Raw genomic sequence first — 5,669 nt, 5'->3', positions numbered from 1 at the left:
AAAGGTTGTGGTCCACGTATAGTCGACCGCCATCGATCGATGTTGACTGAACCGTCCCACACTGCCGTCAACAACATAGGATTTTCCGCTCGTTGATCGAGGGCAATCGGTTGGAGACACTTTAAGGCTTTAAGTCACACTGAAACAAATTTTTTTCAATCAGATTTTTTGAATTGGATGCTTCAGTACAGCTTGAGAGCCAGTAATTTTATTCATAAATTAAATAATAAACCTTAATCTCCCCACAGGCTTCTCTGGAACGTTCTTCGGGCTAGGCCTCATCGTGGGCCACAGTGGTGGGTGCCCTACCAATGGGGTAACTTCATGGACCCCATTTGGGCCTCTTTTGGATACTTTTCGATAACAATCTCTCTATTGCCCCCCACAGAGGCTTCTCGGATAACGTTCTTCGTGGCCTAGGCCCTCATCGTGGGGCCCACAGTGGGTGGTGCCCTCTACCAATGGGGCAACTTCATGACCCCATTCGTAGTGCTGGGGTTCATGTATTCCTGTCCGACCCTCATGACCATGTTTTGTCCTGCCCGAACATCAGCAGCGTGAAACCCGATGATCAAACTGGCTGGTGAGTAAAAGTAGAATCACGTCACGCACGTGAAGTCCATGGGAGTCCAAAGTAGAGAACACTACTATCACTGTCCCGTCATCTCAACATCGTGGGGAGTCAAAGGTGTAGTTCAAAGTTTTTCCCATAATATTGTAGGTAATTTCTTTTAGGACAGCCAGACACATTTCACGTGACGTGATGGTAGTGTATTTCTAGTTCGTACTAGGGATGTTTGCGTATATCGAAAAACCGATATATATCGATATATTTTTTGTCGATATATCGATATATATCGATATATTTTTTTGCCAGATTATAGTCGTCGATATATCGACAATTTATTCCGGCGATATATCGGTCACCCGTCCCAGTTTTATCCACCGCTGGACGTTTTCTCAACTTCAAAATACTTCATGACAATTCCGTGCAAATTTAAATTTTTACATTTTTTGTTGTGGCAACGTCCGACACTGAAAAAAAATCAACACACACGCCCTCTCGTGTTTTTCTCATGCCATTAACATTATTTGTGGATTTTTGTGCGCAAAACATTTTTGAAATGAAAGAAATTCGATTAAAAATTTGAACTTTAAATAAATTATGAAAAAAAAAAAATAACCTTTCCAATATTATTATCTATGATCGTGGTTGGAGTAAGCGGAAGGGCATCCCAGCCGACTCCGTAAAAATAAACTCGCCAAAAACCAAAGTTGGTTCATCCTGACGAAAAAACACCAATGTTAGATAGGTGGACCGACTAAAAAACGCCACATGGGAAAGGCGAAGTACCTATATGATGAATAAGTGTTATTTACTATATATTCATTATTTTTATTAAGAATTATTCATTATTAATTAATATTATTTATCCTATTACTATCATTATTATTATTATTATGACGAGATTAATGTATGTGATCGACAAATTTTTCGAGGTTAGTTTAAGTGACGGATTGGACGATTTCTATAAACATGGTGCCAATTGCCTACCGATGATAAAAAAAGGTTGAGAATCACTCGGCCTAAAGTGATATGATGTGTGTGGGTAAAAGTTAATGTTTGCATTGTGTTGTATCACTTGGTCAAGAATCGAGGTTTGATCCAGATCTATATATCAGGACACTTTTTGAAAACGTGTTACTGAAGCGATGAAGCGCAAAAAATCGTAGGAATTGATAGAAAACTACTGAAGCAATCTGCTGTTTGATTACTCTTCTTGTAAGAGGGGCACTTCTCACTTTTAAAGGCTTTTTGCTATGATTTACACCCCACTCAATTTCGCTCTAAAAGTGTGTCCACATGTATTTTGACCATCAGATCGATGTCGACTGAACCGATTCAGACTGCTCACAACATAGATTATCTCGTTGATCTGACGGCCAATCATATGTTTGGAGAACTTTTAAGTCTCATCTGAGACAAATTTTTTTCAATCTGATTATCGTTGGTATAGATTGCTTCAGTACCGTGAGAGCAGAATTGTGATGTCATGAGGATTAAATATGGGACACGCTTAATGTCCCGTACAGGACATCTTGGAAACGTTCTTCGGCTAGGCCTCATCGACGGGCACAGTCCGGTGATACTGGGTAACGTCATGCAACCCTCAGTCGTATTGGGGTTCATGTTATTCTGTCATGACCGCATTCGGGCTATTTTGATTCTTTCGATGTGTATTTCTCTATTCCCACACAGGCTTCCCTGGAAACGTTCTTCGGTGATAGGCTAATCGTTGGACCACAGTTGAGTGATGGTGTTCTATCATGGGGTAACTTCTATGAATTCGTAGTGATGGTTTCATGTTATTCCTGTGCGCTACCATGACTATGTTTGTCTCGCCCGAACATCAGGCTAAGCGTGAACCCGTATTATGTAAAACTGGCGGTGAGTAAATATCTAGTATCACGCACGTCATGAAGCATGAAGTCAAATTGTTACACTACTATCACGTCCCGTCAGTCAACTCGTGGGGAGTCCAGATAGTGTAGATAAATTTTCACCCATATATCGGTATCGATAATTTGTTCAGGACGCCAGATACATGTCCGGATGGACGATGATGGTAATGGTCATTTACTCTAGTTTTCTACTTACGTCTCATCCCCTTCATGCAAAAGGTCCTTGGGTTCGATTTCTCAGACTAAAGATGTGTGCGTTAGGTCGGTCATTCCCTGTCAGGTAGATCTGACAGATGGCGCCTGTCAGATCTACCTGATAGATAAGGCTGGCCTTAGGTGGCAGGGAACACCTCCGACATTAAAACTCCCCCTTCCACATTTTTATTGTTACTTATGTACCTACGTGTTTTCAGCTAAACTAATTCAAGCATGAAGATCCCTGGTGTATTCCTGCCAGCTCTATCCATAGTAGTCACCTCAATGAGTATTGGATTCTACAGGCCAACTCTGGAAACTCATCTGAGACAGGTATGTCAGATCCTTTGAGTAGACCAGCGTCTGGCTTAGGCTTAAAGACTCTAAACTAGATTAAAGAATATAAAGCCTAGCTTATGACTTAGTGGAAATAGACAGCTCACCCGTCTAATACCCAGACACTCACTACATCAGGTAGACCTGACAGGTTACACTTGATCAGGTCCGCCTGTTTAGGTCTGCTTTGATACTTTGTTGTGCTTATTAGGAAGGACCTGACAGGCGGACCTGATCAGGTGTACAATGTCAGATCTAGCTGATAGTGAGTGGCTGCCCTAACCATCTTATCCAGCCGGCAGTTTTTCAGGGGTTCAACCTGTTTCAAAGCTAAAATTGCAATAAAATTTGGCCCTTCGGGCCGAATTTCAAACATTAACTCTCAAGAACCTCTCTAAATTTCTATAATTCGATCCCATTTGATCCCATTTCATTCCACCTATCCCCAATGGTGCTTGGCCTGAGATGTTCGTTATTAACCGGGGGTACTTACGCCCTAATGGCCCCGTGTTTGGGGTTGGGTTATGTGACCGCTATCTGTACCCAAGGTCGTCACTGTGATTGTGGTGTTGCGTCTGCTGGCCGTTGGGTTCAGTCTGATTGGCCGCGCCCCTTTTATAACGGGTGAAACGTGAGTATTTTGATCCACCCTTTATTTAATTGTTTTTTGGGTACCTATTAGAATGCTAGGGTATTTTATTAAGGAGTACGTTAGTTTCACCCCACCAAGTCAAAAAGTTCGATTAACTATATTCATACGTAGAACCTAATGGACCTCCTTTTCTTTGGTTTTAGTGTTGGGAAGAGGATTTTTATATTTATTTTATTTGAGAAAACGTTTCCAATTCAAAGATTTCAGCGTAATCTGATAAAGAAAAGATTTTAAGGAGGAGAAGAGTAAGAAGGAGAAAAAGAATAACTCTTAATTTGTGTCCTTTTTATTTTCAGAGTTCTCTGGGTGACCATCGTGGGTTTGGTGATTCATGGACTTGGCATCGCTGCCCAACTGGTGGCCTCGTTTACCGACGCTTTGAGAACCGCTATGTAAGTACAAAGGGCATGCTTATGAACAAAATTTAGTCAATTTTAGGAGCGTAAATAAAACATTTGGGGGCAATCATGTACTGTTGGCGTTTCTCAGCCCCACTCAGGCTGGCTGAGGTGAAAACAAGAAGCATTTTAAGATTATCAGATGAACGATGCGCATATATGCATTTTTTGTACAAAATTGAGGTCAATGTCATAAATTTAAATTAATTTCCTCTCATGGAAAATTGTCTTCACACGTAGGGATTTTGATTTTGTCGGGGGCGTTTTCTCTAGGATTGTGTAGCTTTCGACAAGAAGGAAAAGTTGCTGGGGTTTGTCTTAATTTTGACAAAGAAAGCAGGGGATCTCTTTGATTTTTCCTTGACAGCCTATTCTTAATACCTATTTCAGTCAATACGGATTTCCCAACAACCTGGAAACGTACGGCCTCATATCCGGCCTGTGGACTTCGACCTTTGCGTTCGGGGCCTTCATCGGGCCGTCAGTGGCCGGGGTTCTCTATGAACATACCGGATTCCCCTACGCCACCCTGTTCATCATTATATCTAGTCTACTAGTGGTAAGTGCTGACGAAACTAGTCATTTGATAGACTATCCCAGAACTCACCCGGGAAATTCGGACTAGATTCAGTAAACTAATCTAGTGGTAAGTGCTGACAAAACTTAAGTAATTCAGTAAACTGTCCTGTCCTAGAACTCACCCGTGCAAGTCGGGGTAAAAAGCGATTTAATTTGTTTTGAACATTCCCAGTGGTTAAAATCGGATAACCCGTTCGAGAGGTAGGTAGGATAAAGCAAACAAAAAAGCAAAGGAAAATTCGTCCAATGAAATTCCTCTTGCAAAAGGATATCATCAGTAATCCTGTTCTAAAAGATTGGGCTGAAAGAAATTTACAAAACACGCCCGCTTCCTCTCGTTTCTCAACACACGCACTCCCTCGTCTTCATGTCAGTTTGAATGTTTGTAATAACCTCGTCCTATGTGCTTTTCAGGGCGTGTTCGTCGCCATCTTCCTCATGGTATCGCGGCCCACAGGTAAGTACCGCGAAGTGGGCGCCGAAACCGAGCCCATCATCAACAAACATCTCGAGAACGGAGTGTCCGGGGGCGGCTCAGCCAATCACTCCACCTTTAACCTGTCGGCGGCCCGGCTGTTCGGCTCGACTAGCTCGCTAAACCTCGACCGGCCGCCGGGCATGAGCGGCATTATCCCGTGCTCTTCGTATAAGAACCGCCTCGGCACGTGGAACCGAAAGGACGCCGAGTACATTTTCAGCCAGAGCTACGGGAGTACTCACGATAATAGCACCGCGCATGCGTCACAGCACGGGTGGTAACTTCCCCTTCTTTCCCTGAATAGTATGGAGTAAGGGGAAGTGACTTCTCCAATAGCGGGTATATTTTTCAGCGGCGTATCGCAGAGCTAAGGGAGTAGGCACGATAATAGTTCCTTGCATCCGTCACAACATGGGTGGTAACTTCCCCTTCTCTCCCTGAATAGTGTGGAGTTAGGGGAAGTGAATCCTCTCCGCGCATGCGTCACAACATGGGTGGTAACTTCCCCTTCTCTCCCTGAATAGTGTGGAGTTAGGGGAAGTGAATCCTCTCCGCGCATGCGTCACAA

The 5,669-nt window shown here is 43.0% G+C and overlaps 1 pseudogene; it reads left to right on the top strand.

Moving 5' to 3' along the window:
• The first annotated feature begins 2,892 nt into the window (after positions 1–2,892).
• On the top strand, positions 2,893–5,457 carry LOC103522777 (annotated as a pseudogene).
• The last annotated feature ends 212 nt before the right edge of the window (positions 5,458–5,669 follow it).

Source organism: Diaphorina citri, unplaced genomic scaffold (assembly GCF_000475195.1).
Source record: "Diaphorina citri unplaced genomic scaffold, Diaci psyllid genome assembly version 1.1 scaffold11104, whole genome shotgun sequence".
In the NCBI taxonomy this organism is placed as follows: Eukaryota; Metazoa; Arthropoda; class Insecta; order Hemiptera; family Psyllidae; genus Diaphorina; species Diaphorina citri.
This window is presented reverse-complemented; position numbering and strand designations above follow the sequence as displayed.